This window comes from Pipistrellus kuhlii, unplaced genomic scaffold, assembly GCF_014108245.1.
Source record: "Pipistrellus kuhlii isolate mPipKuh1 unplaced genomic scaffold, mPipKuh1.p scaffold_m20_p_18, whole genome shotgun sequence".
NCBI lineage: Eukaryota > Metazoa > Chordata > Mammalia > Chiroptera > Vespertilionidae > Pipistrellus > Pipistrellus kuhlii.
The window spans coordinates 8,792,242-8,813,280 of NW_023425493.1; the positions used below are offsets into that span (position 1 = coordinate 8,792,242).

Below are 21,039 nucleotides of genomic sequence, written 5' to 3' on the forward strand. Positions count from 1 at the left end.
AGGCTCGTTTGTTCTGGGCCTAATCGATGGAACCCTGAACCTCCTGAGTGTAAAGGTAATAACAGTTCCCTTGCTTTCCCTCATTTGTAAACTGTGTGGCAACTTTTACCAACTTTTACTTTACCAACACGGAAAAACAAAAAACAAAAAAAACCCAGCCATATGTGCTTGTTCCCCCTGTTAAATTTGTTTTTAATCTAATTTTATGTGCCAAATAGAATAAAAAATAATTCTACTTGTAGAATTTCCTACTCTTCCCCCACATGTTCTTGACATTCCTGCTTCTACATTGTTAATTACTATATATGTCCATGAATTAATTTTGGGGGGATTGAAAGCATCAAAACACACACACACGTGCTTTAAGACAGTTGTGTCTAATAATTCAGGAAGACGACAGTTCTGGCTAGACGAAATGGCAGAATGAATTGTAAAAGACAAACCCTTCCACCAATAAGGTTGATAATGCCTAGGCAAAGCAAACAGCACATCTTGTTAAATTGTGCTTCTCACATATTGCTGCTTTTTTTTTTTTTCAAATTGAAAACTAGCAAAACAACTGTAACTTATTTTACATCGGTACTCATTTATCTGAATCAAATCTGAAATATCTCTCAGGTTTACCTCTACTTAAAAAGCAATGCTTAAGGCATTCGAGCATGCCCAGAAGCAGGAGACACTGACTCTTGAACAAAAGGAACCACTGAGAAACAGCAAAATATGTCCTTCTTTCATGTGCATATGTAACAATCTTTAGTACCATATTCTATACAATATGTTTAAAAAAATTTTATTTAAAAAATTGAACTTATTTACAGCACATATCTTTACAATCTATAAAATCCCCAAATATTTAAATATTAGTTAGAAGACACTTCTAACTAATCCAAGAATATAAGAAGGAACTACAAGAGAAATTAGAACATGTTTTGAATTGAATAAAAGTAAAAACAATATATAAAAATATCAAAACTTGTGGAATACAGCGAAAGCATTTCTTAGAAGGATATTCATAGCATGAAATGCATATATTCAGTAAGAGAATAGTTTCACATCAAGAATCTAAGCTTTCACTTTAAAGAAGTAAAAAGGAAGAAGTGGAATATAGAACAAGAAAACAGAAAGAAAGAATAAAGATAGAAAATTAATAAAATAAATTAGAATCATTGAAACCAATACCTTGTTCTTTTTCTTTTTTTTACCATATTTACATAATTTATACTTTTTTAAAGCAATGGTCTCATAAATATGGACTACAACTTTACATAGGCTAACCAACAGATAATTGTTCCCCCACCAAAATATTTGGTTAAATAAAAAATTGACAGTATTTACACTACTTTCTTTTCCTTCTTTTTAAACCAGTTAGTCAGTTTAAACATATGCAATTTGATTTACTCCAGTCAGCTTCTCCACCACCACCCCTGATCCTTAGAGCTTATTACAGAAGGTGCCAGTAATGAGTTTGGTGACACATACAGGACAGGGTCAGAATGCAAAACAGAGGCTATTGTTGTGAATTTACTGAATGTATCCTGGGCTAATGTATGCAATGGAAAGTGCTCTGGAGATGGATGCAATCATTTCCATCAGTCCGATAAATAACCCATTTTACCTTCAGATAATAAATCACCATCCCTCCACTTAACGATATGCTACCACATTTTAAATTATACAACTCCCCAGAACAGTGGTAATGTGAAACTAAGGAAATTAATCTCCACGAGGTCTTCTTTCCCTCCAGAATGATGAAAGTGCTCATTTCTTTTTACAAATGTTACATAAAATCTTGATTACAAAACGAAGCAACAATTGGATCCTACCATCCATACAATTACATGTTCTTTTTCAACAGGTCAAAAGCCAGTGATGGAGTCCCTTTGTCCCCCAGAGTCTTTACATAACAAAAGTCCGAAGACTGAAACAGCACTGCTAGTCTTCAAAGAGGAAACAGACTGGTCAATTTCTGCGACTCTTTTGCACGAAGACCCCAGACCAGCTAGGCGAAGCCTGGCAGCAGGGCCCAGCCCTCCCGTTAGCTTTCAGGACCACCTACTTCACCGCTGAGGCTGAGGCTGAGGCTGAGGCTGAGTCAACAGCAGCTTCGCCTGGGCTCTGAAGGCTGTCTCCGGAGTTTGAAGCCCTTCCCGCCACATGGCGGGTTGGTGTCAGTGGAAGGAATTCTTCGACTAATTTCTATAAACAATACCTTGTTCTTGATGAAGATCAATAAAGTGTATAAACCTATAACCAGTGTAACCAAAAAAAAGTAGAAAACACAAATTCACAATATCAAGAATGGAAAAGAGAACATCACTAAATATCCTGCAGACATTTAAAGGCCAGGAAGGGAACAGCATGCACAACTTTATGCCAACAAATTTGATGCTTAAACCTTCTCACAAAGAGAACTGAAGACGCCATATCATCACTACGTATTGTACCAACAGCTAAGCAGCTCTACACAAACTTCAAGAAAATACAATAGGAGGGAATACTTCTCACCTTATCCCATGAGGACAGCATTACCCTGATACCAAAACCAGACAAAACATGGCAGGAAAATGAAAAACAATATCCACTGTGAACAAAGAACCAAAACTGTCAGCGATGGTCAAGGTCATCTCTGCCCTGAGATAGCCCCAGTTCTTGTCTTGCTTGCCGGAATGAATTCAAACAAGAGAGAACAAATAGCAGCAAAAGCAGGGGAGAATTCATTTGCAGAAAAAGGAGGACACTCAGAACCTGAGCAGGCAACTCATCAGGCTGACACCAAACCGAGTGCCCTGATATTTGGGAGTTCAGAGGATTTATACCCCTAGGCTGGAATGCTCCTTGCAAGGAGAAACTCACCCCCCCCCTCTTGACTCAAGAAAATATATCTTCAAACTGTAAGGCTCCTTCACCCAGGTGTATGCCACCGCTTACACCACATCCTGAACGGGCTCTAAATTGTCTCTCCTCACAGAAGGGCCTGATGCCTCCAGTGTCTGTTTTTGGTTTGTCACCTCTCACTGTACCCCCAGCTGCCTTTCTCAGCTCGTGTGTTTCTAGCTGCCTAGTCTAACAAACGATTAAAATATTATCAAGTAAAATTCTGTCATATTATAAAAATAAGAGTACTATATCATAATTAAATAGGATTTATTCCATGAAGGCAAAGTTGTTTCAAATTAAAAAAATAGTGTAATTTACCATATGAAGAGACGATAAAGAAGAAAAAAACAAATGATCATCTTAATAGATACAAAAAAAATGCCTTTGAAAGAAAACTTCTTAGCAAACTAGGAATAGAAGGGACCTAACTATCTCAACCTGATAAAGGGTACCTACAAGATTCCCACAGATAGCATTACATTTAATGATGAATGTAATGTTGTTTCCTATTGAGGTAGGAATGAGACACGTGTGTCTACTCATCCCGCTCTATTCATTATCCTGTTGAAGGTGCTATTCAGTAAAATAAGGCAAAATATAGAAATAGGCATTCTTATTAAAAAGAAAGAAAGAAAATAGATTGTGTTCAATAATGACAGGATTGTGTGTGGAAAATATGAAAGAATAAAGTCTTACCAAGGTTGTAAGACACAAGCTCCATTTACAGAAATCAATGGTATGTATGTACACTAGCAGTAAAAAGTTAGAAATTAAAATTTGCAGGTACTATTTATAGCTCAGAACTACATAAAACATTTGCAAATGAATCTAAAAATATATGTATAATAATTGAAAGGTGAAAACAACATTAAAAATAGTATTTTTTAATTAATGCCTTTTTATTAGTAGTGCCTTTGTTAAAGAAGGCATTAATAAATATATTGTTCATGGATTACAAGACTAAGTATAATAAAGATATCAATTCCCTATCATTGATATATAAACTGAATATAATCCCAATAAAAATTCCACCAAAAGTTTTCTAGAAGTTGACAAATTGTTTTTAAAATTTACATGAAAAGACAAAAGAATAAGAGTCAAAATAATTTTGGAAAAAAATAGAGGGCTCATTCTATCTGGTGTCAAGACTTATTATGAAAACATACTATGAAATATATAATCAAGAATGTGGTATGGCCGGGACCGGTTTGGCTCAATGGATAGAGCGTCGGCTTGGGGACTGAAAGGTCCCGGGTTCGATTCTGGTCAAGGGCATGTACCTTGGTTGCGGGCATATCCCCAGTGGGGGATGTGCAAGAGGCAGCTGATCGATGACTCTCTCTCATTGATGTTTCTAACACTCTATCTCTCTCCCTTTCTGTATAAAATCAATAAAATATTAAAAAAAAAAAAAAAGAATGTGGTATGGATAAAAGCACGACTGTAGAACACAATGGAACAGAATAGAATCTAAGGTAGAGCCTTCCAAATGTGTCCAATTTATTCTATCACACATGTACAAACAATTCAGTGGAAAATGGTAAAAGTACCAGCATAATTGGACATCAATATGCCATAAAAGGGAACTGTGCCATATTCAAACATTGCTAAAAATAGATGATAGACTTTATTTAAATTCAAAATTATAACCCTTTTACTTTAAAACATAGGACACAATCATGACTTGGCCAAAGAGTTCTTAAATACTAAAGCATGATCCTTTAAAGAAAAAAAAAAAGATGTTAATAAATTTGACTTCTTAATAATCAAAGCTTCTGCTCTCAAAAGACATTGTTATAAGAATTTTTAAAAATGAGCCCAACCCCTGGCCATATGGTTCTGTTGGTTGGAGCTTCGTCTTGCACTCTACAGGGTTCCCGGTTCTATTCTAGGTCAAGGCACATACCTTAGTTTTGGATTCAGGACAAGTAACGAAGGCAACTGATCAATGTTTCTCTCTCACAATGATGGTTTTTTTTTCTCTCTCTCTTTTCCTGTATCTAAGCATGTCAACACCACTGAACACCTAGCAGGATGGCTGGGGGGAAAACCAAGGAAAAAACTTAACAATACCATATACTGGCATGGATATGGAGCAATTGAAACTCTCATATATAGCTGTTAAGAATGCAGTGTTATGCCTATTTTTGAACAGTTTTGCAATTTCTTACATAGTTAAACATATACTTCCATATAACAGCAATCCAAGTAAATGATAACATGTTCACATAGGAACCTATTTGGGAATATTCATAGCATCCTTAGTTACAGTCACCCCACATTGGAAATATCCACATAGTTTTCAGTTAATGAATTAAGTGAACAACCATGGTGCATCTATATGATGGGATAATACTCTGCAATAAAAAGGAATAAGCTTCTAATCCACACCATGATAGAAACGAATCTCAAATGCATTATGCTAAGTTTAATTAAAAGCCATATGCAGAGGCTGTGGTCCCATGATGACACTCTGGAAAAGAAACACTAGTTATACAAAACAGATATTAGAGAAACACTTCCATTGGTTGCCTCCTGCAGAAGCCTCAACCAGGACCCAGGGCAGGGTGGAGCCTGTAACCAAGTTATGTGTCCTTGACCGGACTGGAATGGAACCCAGGACCCGTTGGTTCACAGGCCAATGCTCTGTCCACTGAGTCAAACCGGCTAGAACAAGATCAACAATTTGTTTAGCTAAATGGGAAAAAGTATGTAGGTTAACTCATAAAGTTTAAAATAGAATTACAAGTTGATCCAACAATTCAACTTCTTGGAATATGTCCAAAGGAAATGAAGTCACTATGTGGAAGAATAGATATCTGCACCACCCTAGTGGAGCATTATTTACAATAACCAAGACATGATACAGCCTGTGTCCATTGATGTGTGATTAGATAAAGAAAAGGTTAGGTATGTATGTCCTGCCACTTGCAACAGCATGGCTGGACCTTGGGGGCATTATGTTAAGTGAACTGAGTCATACAGAGAAGGACAAATACTGTGACCTCACATATAGGAATGCTAAAACCAAACTCCTACAAAAAGAAATCATATTTGTAGTTGCCAGAGCCAGGAGTCAGGGGGCCGGGGAAATTGGATGAAGTTGGTCGACAGTTATAAATTAAGCAAGTACTGGAATGGAATGTACAGAGGGTGACTATAGTTGGTAATAGAGTGTTGTGTATTGGCAGGTTGCTAAGAAAATAGATATTAAATACTCTGATCACAAGGAAGAAAAACATTTTTGGTAACTGTGAGGTGATGAATGTTAATTAAGTTTATTGTAGTTATTTCACAATATACACATTATCGAATCATTATGCTGTATATCTTAAATTTATACAAGATGACAGTTATAGCTCAATAAAAATTGGAAGAAGAAAAGATTTACTAAGGGAATCTCTAATCATGAATGCAGATGTTAAGACTCTGCAATGGAGCTTGAATGTAGTCACCCTCCTGTGATGCTTCTTTGAAATGGCTATGGATTTGGATCTGAACATGTCTGTTTTTCTTTATTTGCATTTTATAGGGCAAATTAACACAGTATTCCTGGGAATATTGAGGTGGGTAAGTGATTTTTTAATAAAATCTTCAAATTTAGGAAAATGTAATACACAATGAAAGTACATTTTGTTTGTATAGAAAGTTGCTTTGAAATCTCATTTCAAAGATTGATGCCAGCTCTCAAGGTTGATTATTTTAACAACACCAAATGTGTTTTATATATTGTGTATTCTATAAAGTCTTTATACTATGTATCTGTCACCTCAGCCATCAAACCTATAACAAGAGCCCTGAGAATTTGAACAAATTTCCCTTCCTTAGCTAAAAATATTATTGAATAATAACCATAGTAAATAGGGTGAAACTCTGCTTTGAAAAATATTTTCGTAACTTCTTGGTGATTTAGAGAAGCCATAAAGTTAATGCCTGGCATTTGTTCTCCACCTTTTCTAACATCAACAAACCAGTCTAAGAAATAGTAACAATTTAGACTCAGCTGCTTCTGTGAAAAGTTAGAGGGTGCTAACACCCCTAACAGGAATGCCAGCTTGGTACAAAGTGAACACTGGCCTTTCCGGGGAGAATTTCCCTCTTTAAGAGGCATAGAATGCGCCCTGAATTCTGGCCTAGGGGTGTTTCTCTCCCAGCTTGAATTAAAGGCCATCTCACTTCAGCAAGTTACCTGGCAGGAGGCAGTTTTGTAGGGAGTAAATCCATCAGCTACCCCAAATTGCATCAGAATTACTCATTGTGTGGGTCTCACCCCGCCTGCTAAAAGGCAGAGTAAACGTTAAGCCACATATTTCAGAAAAGGAAGCCGAACTGTGTGTGTTTGTGATTGGTCCTCTGCAGGGAAGAAGAATCACGGAGCTCAGGTAGACTTTACGCTCAGGTGGACCAGATCCTCCCTCTCTGAGTCCTCAGGCCTGGCAGGGTCTCTTTTCCAATGAGCCATGCGCAGAGAGAAGGGGCTGCCGCTCTCATTTATTCATAAAGGTTGTTTTTAAAAAACACTTTTATTTTTAGTAGCACAAATTGGTCTTAAGAAATGTTACCCTGAGAGGGATATGTTTGGGAAATCAGAGTGGACCGGGGTAAATACTATTGTACTCTATAAGGTGTTCCTTCCCTTTGAAATCTCTGGTGAGGGACATTAGGAGGATGAATTTGAGTAAGAATAAGCTGTAATTCTGAGTTAGATATAGAGTTGAGGTTACAATGCATTTGTTTTCACATATTTAGTGTCAAGAATGTAGCACTGGCTTAGAAGCAAGGACAGTTGCACTAATTTTTTTAAAACCTAATTGAACCCTGGCCAGTGTCTCTCAGTGGTTAGGGTATCAGCCCATATACCGAAGAGTCTCTGGTTCAATTTCTGGTCAAGGGCATGTAGCTGGGTTATATGTTTGGTCCCTGCCACAGTCTGAAGGAGGCAACCAATCAATGTGTTTCTCTCACATCAATGTTTCTCTCTTTCCTCTTCCCTCCCTTCTCTCTAAAAATCAATGGAAAAATATCCTTGGATGAGGATTTTTTTTTTTAAGTCTAATTGAAGTATTTTTCAACCAAAGTTCATTTTGCTAACAAACATAAATTGATTTTATAATAGGTTCTGCTTCAAATTTAGTTTTTATTTGAATATGTTTATATGTGAGATTGAAATATATGTGTCAATATCACTTACTGTATTTTTCGGACCATAAGACGCTCCGGACCATAAGACGCACCAGTTTTTAGAGAAGGGAAATGAAGAAAAAAAGATTCTGAAACAAATAGTGTCCTAAAATATTTTATGTGCATTAAAACCCAACATCACAGTCATAAACACATGTAATCAACCCTGTAAAGTAAACAGCAGCATTTAGAACCATTTTAGAGCCGGGCAAGCACACAGAGACCACACAGAGCCGGGCAAGTAAAAAAAATTTTTTTTAAAAGTATATGTGTAGGCTATATTTGGACCATAAGACGCAGGGACTTTTTCCCCCCACTTCTGGGGGGAAAAAAGTGCGTCTTATGGTCCGAAAAATACGGTATGTTCTATTGTCATATACACTGAGTAGCCAAATTATTATGATCTCTGAACCCATAATATTCTGGCCACTCAGTGTGTGTGTGTGTGTGTGTGTGTGTGTGTGTGTGTGTATGTATTATAGGCCTGGTCCATGAATTCGTGCATGGGTGGGGTCCGGCCATCCTGGCCAAGGACAGGGGACATGGGTGGTTGACCAGCCTGCCTGCTAGTTGAATTTCTGGTCTAGGGGACAATTTGCATATTAGCCTTTTATTATATAGGATATACATTGAGTGGCCAGATTATTATGCATTCAGAAATCATAATAATTTGGCCACTCATTGTATTTTATCAATTACTTAAATATATGGGAAAACCAGTTTTCTATAGAAAAGTTTGTTTAAATTACAGGGAAGATGTATATTTGAATTAAAAGTTTCTCAAAGCTGGGAGAAATGTGTAGTCTTACATTTGAAGGTCTTTTTGTTCATTTTTTGAAAATTGGATCTTTAAATCTGGTAAAAATGAAATGGAGAATTGGAGAAGTTTCCTTTGTAATGATGTGTTTATTTCCAGTGTGTTTTATCTCAGCTCAGAATATGTTTCTAATCTGGGCCCATTTTCTCAAATCATTCCATTCACTCATTCATCACTGGTGCCTCTCACATCTCAGAGCCAGAAATACATCTAAGCTTCTCCATTCCCAGCCCATCACATGCCTCTCCTGCTTACTGGTGTCCTGCACTCTTGTGTGACAAAAAAACACACAAAAAAACTGGTGTTCTAAAATTGTATTACGTAGATAATTCTCTAATAGGAATTGAGTTTTGTTTTCTGTTGTTTTAAAAATTTGCCTAAAAATTAAGATTTGCAGATTGTGCTCTTATGAGATTTCTTATCTCCTAAATGCATCATCTTTGGTTGTTTGTGTTTCCCTGAGACTATAACTAAGAGAAGAAGGAGACATAGGAGAATCTGTATCTTTTAGGTTCCTTACTGCTGCCTACTCCATAGCGGCATATCAACTCCTTCTGCCCTTGAACTTCAATATGAGCAAGATTAGGGCAGGGAAGGGGTTTCAAGGCACTATTTCTGCATGGAAGTGGGATGTTACTGACTGTGTGAAACGCAGGTGGAGGCAGGAGCGGGACTGGTTCTGCAAGGAAGCGGGTGGTTGGGCAGCCGGCTCTGTTCTGCACCTCTAGAGTCTCTGCATGAGTGGGGAGTGAGGTCCGCTGAAGATGCACCTCCCATATTTCTGTGATGACTCAGGACTGGTATATATCCGTGAATGAGGAAGCAGCTCTTCAGCAGCAAATGACCTTGAATGGGAAGTGCAGTGTAGTCCTGTTAAAGCAAGCACTTTGCAGCTGCTCCATGCCAGGGTTGTAGGGTGTTTCCTCTACATGGTCAGTTCTCAGGAATAATCGGAAGTATATAGGCTGTTCAGTGTGTTACACTCCTGTTGGATCTTAAAGACAAAGATAAAGGTCTACACCTAGTCCCAAATTTTGCCTCTTCCCCCTAGAAAAATCACATTGAACTCCACCAGAACCTATCAGTGGCATGGTGCATGTAAACAAGAGAATGCCAGTTTGGATCAATAGTTAATTATTCTTGTAATGAAGGGTGGGTTGGGAGCACTGTCTCTGAAATATGAGCCCCAGAACAGCAGTGTCCATCTCGGTCCCAGTCGTAGAGACACAAACAAGACGACTGCCCCTGTCTTTGAGAAAAGTAAACAATAGGAGTTCTGGACGGAGATAACTTGAACATGGGCACATGACCAAAGGGATCTAATAAAGGAAGAGGAATCTGTATCTGCATTATAAACAAGGGAGGGCAGCATGTCCTTGTCAAAGGTAGTCCATGTGAAACCTGGTAAGATAGCCACTGGATACAAAGGACCAGTCTACCATGTCAGTAGAAGGAAAAGTACTAGTTGAACCATGCAGTCATCCTTAACAGGTCGGCGAGTACGGTAGCTGAGTTAGAGGACCCTGCAGTGGTTAGGAGAGAAATCTTATGCAACAGCAGCTCGGGACATGTAAGCATTAAAATGCACAGAGAGGGGACTGCAATGGAGTTCTTGGTCTTAACTTTTCCGTGGGACAGTAACTGAGCAGAAGCCATTGTCTCCAACTGGAGCAATTAAAGAATGTATACTCATTTTTAGTCACCGTAATAAATTCAGAGAAATAAAAGGTAGCTCTGTATATTCAATCTTCCTGCAAAGCTGCCCTTGGTGACCGGCCCCAAGGGATGATACCTATGACTTGGCAAGTTTAATAAACTGCGATAAACCAACATTCACCCCTGCTCACTTTTCCCACATATTTTAACACATTTTCATACGATCTCTTCTTTCTCCAATCTCTTCTCATCTCCCATTGTGAATAAGCACAGAGCTTTTTCTTTCATGAGCAAACAAAACATTGGGACATACAAGGGAAAGAATACACAGCAATTGAAAATAAAAGCGACCGATCTGAGAAATCAGAGAAAATATTCTTCTGCAAATCAGTGTACTCCAATGAACCAGGGAATAAATAGGATATTAAAAATCTGATAGCTGTGTGTTGACATAGAATCTATGAAACAATAGGAGGCATTTGTAAGATTTAACAATATGATAGCGGTAAAGTTTATATATGAAAAAATGGGAATCTAAAAATGCAACAATAGCTGAAACCAGTTTGGCTCAGTGGATAGAGCATTGGCCTGCGGACTGAAAGATCCCAAGTTCGATTCCAGTCAAGGGCATGTTCCTTGGTTGCAGGCACATCCCCTGTGGGAGGTGTGCAGGAGGCAGCTGATTGATGTTTCTCTATCATAGATGTTTCTAACTCTCTCTCTCTTCCTTTCTCTCTGTAAAAAATCCATAATAGAAAAAAGATAACTTCACACAAGAAAAAGATAACCTCACAAACACTTAAAAAAAAAAATAGAATGCCATATTTGCCTATTAGATAGGAAAACTGTCCTAGCTGGTTTGGCTCAGTGGATAGAGTGTCAGCCTGTGGACCGAAGGGTCACAGGTTTGATTCCGGCCAAGGGCACATGTCGGGGTTGTGGGCTCAATCCCTAGTAGGGAGCCTGCAGGAGGCAGCCAATCAATGATTCTCTTATCATTAATGATTCTGTCTCTTCCCCTTCCTTCCTCTCTGAAATCAATACAAATATATATATTTTAAAAAATGATAGAAAAACTGACAAAACTTAGAGGTAATGGAGGCTCGGGGGAAAAAAATGCTCTGCTGAGATTTACCTGTAGATCATAGTGAAACTTTTCTGGAGGAGAATTTGGAAATATATAGCAAAAGACTTAAAACTATGCATAGCCTTTGCTAAATCTACAAATCTTCCTTTTGGGTAGTCATTATGATCTGAATCATTAAGCTTTCTTTGAAGTCTTTGAAGTCAGTGAAGTTTCTATCTGTTTCTTTTCATGTTTTTATAGTGTGTGGGGTTGTTTTTTTTTCTAACAATGAAGATGAATAAAAACTACAGTTTCCAACAATAGGAAGCAGATAGATTATAGTCCATCCAAGTAATAACCAGTAAACAGCCACTAAAAATGATGTGGAGACTACTTATAGGGTAATGAGGAAAATATTTCACAATGTAGTCCATAATTATCGAAGAAGGTAATGCTAAGCGAAATAAATCACACAGAAAAATTCAGGAGCCATATGATTTCACTCAAGTGGAGTATAAGACAGAACAACAATGAAGAATCATGACGAACAAAAACTCACAGACAACAGTATTGTGATTACCAGAGGAAAAGGGAGGCAGAGGGGGTAGTGCAGGGTTGAGGGGGTCAATTGTATGGTGATGGAAGGAGATTTGACTTTGGATGTGTGGCACATAATGCAATATATAGATAATGCACCAAAGGATTATACACTTGGAACCTATATAATATCACCCCAATAAATTTAATTAAAAAATTGAAAATGAAAACTGAATTTAAAATAAAAAGTTATAAAACAAATGCATAGAAGTTTAAACATTTGGTTTAAACTATTGGTGAAGATTTGAAGAGGTTAAAATTTTACCCATCCTCTTAGAAAAGAGACTGCATTTGTTTGAAAAACTACTTTGAGAAAAAGTGGAGATTAAATATGGGTAGGACAATTCTGTTACAGATTATTATTATTATTATTATTATTATTATATCTGTGTAATATATTTATTATTCCAGAGAGGGAGGCTTTGGGAAAGAGGAGCCAAAAAGATGGCCAGAGATGCTCATCAAAATGTAACCTTCGCCAAATATTTAGTAAATGTAATAAAGTCATAAAATATTTGGGTGTGAGTGGAACTTTTCCTGAAATTCCCAAAGGACTTGGGCTTTGTAGCTGAATATTGTCTATATAACCCTGAGCCATAGAGACAGGGAAATATGAGGAAGTAAGCCCTAAGAAATCTGAGAACTCATGGTCATTGGGCAGGGTGGTGAGGACAGATGGGAATGTATACTTAACAGTTGTGCAATTTGTGCTCCAATTCAAACAGCTCTGTCTTCTAAAGGTAAGTGAGCCCAGTTGGCATTTGGGTTACATGTACATTTTTAGGTGAAAAGCTAGGTGGATCCATAGCAAAATATTAACTCTGATGAGTGGTAGAATTATCAATGGTAGTACTTTTTATCTTTGGGTAATTTATAACTTCTCAATCTATCTATAATAAATGTATGTTAACTTTCATAATCCTCTCTAACAAAGAGGGAATATGCTAATTGACTGCCACACTTTCAAAGATGGCAGCACCCACAGCCACAAGATGGTGGCAGCCAGTCCCCTCAGCCCCCCTGGGGTGGCAGGCACGTGGCAAGGCCACGCCTGCCTCTGGAGTCCCCTAGTTCTCCCAGCCGCCCAAGGCTGCCTGAGGCTTGCGCTGCTGGCAGTAGTAGCAGCAGAGTTGTGATGGGGTGTCTCCTTCCCCTGATCACTGAAACGCCTCCCGCCCATGAGGGATCCCGGACTGTGAAAGGAGTCAGGTGGGCTGAGGGAGCCCCCCACTCCAGTGCGTGAACTTTCATGCACTGGGCCTCTAGAGTATATATGTAAAAGACTAATATGCAAAGTGTCCCCTCAGGAGTTCCACCAAGATTGGGGATTTGATCTCTTGCTGTGATGTGGTAGCAGTGCGGAATGAAGGCCCTGGCTGGCAGCCGGGGAGAGAAGGTCCTGGCTGGCAGCCAGAAGGCCCCGATTGGCCCTGATCACTGGCCAGGCCTAGGGTCCCTACCCATGCACGAATTTCGTGTACCAGGCCTCTAGTCCGATATAAAATTCAATATAGACTTCTTAAATAAAAGGAGGCCTGCTGCAGAATTAAATCTGTGAGCTAGTTTTAATAGTGACAGCCTATTACATCTTCATACATTCCATCTACTGCTAAATAGTTTAAAGTACATGGATAGGACATCCCTGATGTCACCTATTGAGCTCTCCAATACTCCTCCACAGTGTTTATATGGATTCTTGGGAAAGGAATCTTATCACTCTTCTTGGACAAAGGTTAACTTTATGGCTAACCAAATCTCTAATGCCAGGGGAGCTAACAATTAGACTCCAATAAAAAACTTCAGAGAGGTAGAGATCAGCTCAGGAAAATTTACAACATCATGGCTACTACAGCATATTAGTGTCTTACAAAACCTTCAAAGCATTTGCTGTTTTTACAGCCTTGCATAGGCTGGATCCTGCTTTACATGGTTACTCCAGTGCTCTAGCTTAATCATAATGAACAGATTAAGAGCAACATTTATAAAGTCAAAAGTCATGATCCTATGCTCTTATGATAACTTTAAAAATATATATTTTATTGATTTTTATAGGGAGGAAAGGAGAGGGATAGAGAGTTATAACATTGATGAGAGAGAAACATCGATCAGCTGCCTCCTCTTTATTGGGGATGTGCTCACAACCAAGGTACATGCCCTTGACTGGAATCGAACCTGGGACCCTTGAGTCCTCAGGCCGATGCTCTATCCACTGAGCCATACTGGTTAGGGCTTATGGTAATTTTTAAATGGATGATAGGAGACAGGCAGAGCAAACACATTAGTGCAGGTATGATTATCTTCTTTCCTTACTCTACTAGCTCTCAAATTGCTAGTTTGCAGACATTTTGAAGATTAAATACTTGTTGGAACAGTTGAAGAGATTTTACAATATAGCCAATAAAAAACAAGTTAATAGTAAGTAAAATTCAATCACTACCTAACTATAAAAGTGACTCAATATGTCTATAAATGTATTCACTGTCTTTGTTATACTTACCTGGTTCTGGATGAGATCATTTATCAGTTGAGATTAGAATAAGCTATAAAAGACAGAAAAAATAAACCAAATGACGGGGACCTAAACAAGATGGTAGTTTATTTCTCTCTTGGGTTAAGAACCATGAGCAGTGTAGGGTGTTCCCACAATCCGCAGAAACCGGGGATTTTTTCCATCTGAGATTCCATCTCGTCTCCTGGTCTGAACTCCAGCCAGCAAAAGAAGAATAGAAGAGTGTAACACTCATTCCGTTAGAGACACTTTTCAAACACTCCACTCACTTACATACGCCTAGCAAGAAAGCAGTCAGATGGCTACACGGGCAGGAGGGGAAGCTGGGAAATGAAGCCTTTATTGAAGGTGGGCCTGGGCCAGTTAAAAACACAGGATTCTGGAAGAGGAAAGTAGATACTGGAGACACTTAAGAGTTTCTGCTACAGATGGTTAACTGTCCTGATCATGTATCATAGGTAATCAAGAGGCAAAGTCCTTAGCTGGTCCGGAAACTTATCTCACTGTTACATGACATTGCCTTAGACACCTTACCTTTCACTTAATCGAGGTTAGTCCTGCTGTACTTTGGAACACTTGACTAGCTTAGCAAGTATCCTTTGTGACATTCCTTGCAATAACAGTATAGGGACATAACAAGTAAAAAATATACAATAAACAATGATGGAATATTCCAAATCCGTGGCCCACTTTGAATGGCTTTTTGGCACTGTGGGTGAACCCCCTGCCTTTCACACTTAAAGTGCAAAGATGATTCACTGTTTCCTCTGAATTTTCAGGGGAAAGCCACCATTCTTTTCTATATAAAGCCATTATTCTTTCCTTCAGTGAACACATACTTTATGAGGGCCCCATGTTTGAAAGTGTCTAGCCTAGAGCTAGAGTGGGTACATACCGTATTTTTCGGACCATAAGACGCACTTTTTCCCCCCCAGAAGTGGGGGGGGGAAAGTCCCTGCGTCTTATGGGCCAAATATAGCCTACACATATACTTTAAAAAAAAATGTTTTTTACTTGCCCGGCTCTGTGTGGTCTCTGAGTGCTTGCCCGGCTCTAAAATGGTTCTAAATGCTGCTGTTTACTTTACAGGGTTGATTACATGTGTTTATGACTGTGATGTTGGGTTTTAATGCACATAAAATATTTTAGGACACTATTTGTTTCAGAATCTTTTTTTCTTCATTTCCCTTCTCTAAAAACTGGTGCGTCTTATGGTCCGGTGCTTCTTATGGTCCGAAAAATACAGTAGGTCATTAAGACCTCTTCCCTGCTAATCATTTCCTTTCCTTGATGAAAGCACACATGGATAACATGACTCTGTGAGGTTCCCTAAGGACAAGTACACAAATGTTCCATGATGAGTGGAATTATTGGGTTGAGTTGTGAGGGACTAGGAAAAAATATGGATTAAAGAGATAATAATGTGAGCAGCATCTTAGAAACAAAGGACTAATTTGCACATGTTAAATGTGGCATATCTCCTTTGAAGTCTCCCATATTTTAATCCTCCCTGTAACTTATGGCATCCTCTTGCTATTATTTTCTCAAGATAATGATGGTACAGGAGGGCTGTTTCAGGAAATTTAAAATCAAACCATAATGGAATCTGTAATAGTGTACGGATAATCACTTTTAATCTCATCATGTGTCTTTGCGTCAGTAATACCTTTGACATTATAATGACCAGTTACTGTTTCAGACAGTTGCAGTAGTTGTTTATGACCTAGTACTCACAGTGAGATACACTGTCCGTGGGAGGTAATAAAAATATGGTAATTGCCAAGGGATCTTTGACATTTACAAGATCTATATAATAATCAACAGATTTCCGTAGAATAAGCTGGGCATTTTAAGGAGGAAAAGCCTCTTCCCCTCATCCTTTCATTCCCAACATTTGCTCGGTGTGCGTCTGTGAGCCTCTTTCTGGCCATTACAAATGTAGTGGCAGGAAGGATGGGGCAGGTCTCTGTAGACGTTCTCTGCTTTGCTCACCCAGGTGGAGGGCTGTTTTTTCTGATGAGAGTAAGTGGGATGTCACAGGGTTGTCTGAGCTGGGGTTAGAGTTTAGGGTACAGTTCCGTGTTCAGCGACTTCTAGAGGTGACGCGGCTATGATGTCGGTATGACCACTGAGTTACCATCTCTGATGGTTTTGCCCATCATAGGATACAGTGACTCTTTATTATTATATGTTATTAAATTTTTAGAGAGGGATAGAGAGTTAGAAACATCGATGAGAGAGAAACATCCATCATCTGCCTCTTGCACACTTCCTATTGGGGATGTGCCCGCAACCAAGGTACATGCCCTTGACTGGAATTGAACCTGGGACCCTTAAGTATGCAGGCTGATGCTCTATCCATTGAGCCAAACTGGTTAGGGCAGATACAGTGATTCTTTAGAATAATTTGATAACGAGTTCTTGTCAGCTACTGAATTCTGGTCACTAATGAACAGAGACTCTTAGCTAGGCCTCAGCCTCAACCAAGTGAGACTGAAGTGAGAAAGCTGAGTGTCAGTGACGTTAGATAGTGTGCCCACTGGTGGAAGTTGCCAGTGTGGAAGAATTGAGCCTCTGCCTTAGGCATGAAAATAATACTTTTAGCCCTGCCTGGGCAGTTCAGTTAATTGGAATGTGTTCCCATACACCAAAAGGTTACAAGTTCGATTCCCTGTGAGTGCACGTACCTGGGTTGCCAGTTTCATCCCTGGTTGGGGAGCGGGTGGGAAGCAACAGATGTTTCTTTCTCACATTGATATTCCTCTCTCTATAATCAGTGGAAACATATCCTTGTTTTTAATAAATCTTTATAAACACCATTAACTTTTTTAAAAAAAATCCTCACTGGAGGATATGTTTTATGTATTTAAGAGAGAGAGAGAGAGAGAGAGAGAGAGAGAGAGAGAGAGAGAGAGAGAGAGAGAGAGAGAAACATCAATGTAAGGAACATTGGGGATTGAACAGGTAACCTATGTATGCGCCCTAACCAGGAATCGATCCCACAGGCTTTTCATTTTTGGAACAATGCTCCAACCAACTTAACTGCACAGGGCAGGGTGACGCCATTTAATTTTTAAACTTGTAAACATTTTGCAAGGATTAAGATCTAAAATAAGGAGACATTTTAACTGAGAAGAGAATACATGCAGCTTTTTAAAAATACATATTTTATTGATTTTTTTTACAGAGAGGAAGGGAGAGGGATAGAGAGGAACATTGATGAGAGAGAAACATTATCGGCTGCATCCTGCACACTCCCCACTGTGGATGTGCCCGCAACCAAGGTACATGCCCTTGACCGCAATCGAACCTGGGACCCTTGAGTCCGCAGACCGACCCTCTATCCTCTGAGCCAAACCGGCTAGGGCATATGCAACTTTGGTATTCAACTTAATTAGAACAAAATACAGATCACAGCCAATGAGGTCCATGTTATAAGCTTGATGAGCAAATTGTATCCTCCTGAAAAACCATTTATCACTTTAAGTGAGCAGTTTCCTGTAACACAGTCTAAACAAATGTATCTTCCTACAACAAGCTTTACTGCAATTGACGTTTTAATATTTCTCAGAGGATACCAGCACAAACTTTAAAAACAGAATGTCACAGCAGAGCTTCTTATGAGCCTCTAGTCAGGACACAATTTCATGATAAAATAATTAGTAGAGATGTCAAATGAAGTTAACTCTTCTTCCTTCCTAACTAATGTTCTCTGTGTGTTTGGCTTGACATGTCAATACACTTCGCCTTTCTTCATCCCCAAAATGAAAATGGACGTCGCCTGCTGGCTTACATGAGCAAAATCCTGTGTCAATAACCTTTTCCCTTACATTTTTCACTTAGTACCACTGAAATGTAGGAGTTTTTTTGTTTGTTTTTTTAGTTTTTTTAGTTTAAGGCTTCTAAAAATTAAGACTGGATTCAAGTAGTTGGGGCTTCTAATTTTCTTTTTCTGTACCAGTCTCCAGTGGAAACCACCCAGGACAAATGAGATAGTCAAGATGACCTCCCATCTCCTCCCTTCCAACTGCTTCATTCCTCATCTCTATGCCTCTTCCTTGTTAATGAACCGGAGAATCCAATTCCCCAGTCTGACCTACATAATTTAAGATAATTTTCTCTGCTTAGTCATCCTCGGGTATAAAAATGATTGAATAATTGTTCCATAAAAATTATTTATTTACAAGTGATGATGACACAGCCATTCTCTCTCTGACCAGTGGCAACTTGGGATGTGACAGGGTAAAGATCATGGCCCTCTTTAACCTGAAAGAGATCAAAGCTCTGAATCAGCTAAGTCACCTCCCATAAAACCTACTCTGTGTGTGTAATCCAGGAAAATTTCAACACATTTCTAAACTCCTGCTTTTGACCTGCTTCACTTTAAGGAAATACCACCTATTTTCTTGTTAGAAATCGTGATACCTATTATTAAGCTTCAATTATCAGAATGCAGAAGTCCCTTCTCTTGGAGGCAATACGGTAGGGCTGATTAATCATCCGTCATAGGTCCAGGCTGATAAGCTGAGAGGTGGGGCTACGTTGGGAGGATTGATTATTATTATCTGGGGCTCAAGCTTTCCTAGAGGAAGGGAAGAGCATAAAGGGTCTCCCAGTAAAGAAGACGGAAGCCCAGTGAGAGAGACAGAATAGGAGTGTAGAGTACCTCCGTAGTTGTCTAGCCAGAAGAGGAGTTTATTTCAGAGCCAACGAAAACCAGCAGGAATAGGATAGTATAAAACAAGATGGCCTGCTTTGTGGAAGACACACGATCCAACCAGGTCTGGAAGAGAAGCGTGCAGGGTGAGGTCTACCTCTGACACAGGAGACAGTTCAGAAACCACCCAGGATTCATTTGGTGGTGGTGTTTAGCACAGTTATTGCGTTGAGTGAAGATTTCCCAAGCACCATTCTGAACAGGAAAAGCCTAAGGCTTGTTCTGTATCAGTGAAGTCAAGTCAGGCAGAAACCTCTGCCTGTTATGGACTTTGCACTCTATTAGAGGGAGAGAGACTGTAAACAAGACACTAAATCATTTCTATTAAAGGGGATAAAGGTGGCTCTCTGTGTTTCCTGGACTTGGGAGTCTTATTTCTTTCACCAGGTGGGGGAAGTTTTCTGTCATTATTTCTTCAAATAGGTTTTCAATATCTTGCTCTGTTCTGCTTCTGGCACCCCCAAGATGCACATGTTGTTAGTATGTGTGAAGTTGTCCCAGAGCTCCTTACACTATCTTGTGTTTTTCTTTTTCTTTTTTTCCCATGTGAGAATGACGCTTTATTAGGGATGATAAAGGCCAGGGAAACAAGGTGAAAAGCTAGACATCTTTACACTATCTTTATATTTTTGGATTTTGTTTGCCTTTTTCTCTTCTGGTTGGGTGTTTTTTGCTTCCTCGTATTCCAAATCACTGATTTGTTTCTCAGCATGCTCTACTATTCTGTTGATTCCCTGTAAATTATTCTTCATTTCCATTATAGAATCCTTCATTTCTGAATGGTCCTTTTTCTTGTCTTTGATACAAGCCCAGGAAGTGGAGAGAGTCCCAAACAAGATGAACCAAAAGAGGCCTACACCAAAAGACATCATAATGAAAATTCCAAAGATTAAATACAAAGAGGGAATTAAATAAAAGCAGCAAGAGAAAAGCAGTCAATTACCTACAAGAGAGCACACATCTGACTGTCAGCTGAACAGAAACTTTGCAGACCAGAAGGGATTGGCAAGAAACATTCAAAATGATAAATAGCAAGGATCTATAAACAATATTACTCTACCCAGCTATCCTTTAGAATTGAAGGTCAGATCAAGAGCCTCACAGACAAGAAAAAGCTAAAGGAGTTCACCACCACCAAACCAACATTACATGAAATGTTGAAGGGTATACTAGTATTTGAAGAAGAAGGAGAAGAAGAAAAAGAAGAAATAAAAAAAATATGTAACAATAAAATGGAAATAAATATATATCCATCAACAATTGAATAAAAAAATCAAAATAAATGAACAAGGAATCTAATGAACAAAATAAGCCGATGAATAAAATAGAACCAGAGGCATGGAAATATGGGACAGACTGATGAATCCCTCAGGGAAGGGGGGAAGAGATGGATGGAAAGAGATTATGGTAACCAAAGAACATATATGCATTACCTGTGGACATAGACAAAAGGGTGGTGAAGACCTGGGGTAGAATGGGAACCAGATGGAGGGGCACAATGGTGGGGAGGGACATTGTAATACTCTCAACAATAAAGATTTTTTTAAAATATGCACACCACCACCACCAAAACAGTGGGATAAAGGCAATGAACAAATAGAGCAGACTAAGAGAGATCA

General features: G+C 38.9%; 1 protein-coding gene across 1 annotated transcript in view; it reads left to right on the forward strand.

Annotated features, from left to right (window-relative positions):
* The window catches only part of LOC118721253 (C4b-binding protein alpha chain), a 230,715-nt gene that overhangs the window by 155,306 nt on the left and 54,370 nt on the right, over positions 1-21,039 (forward strand). The window lies entirely within an intron of this gene.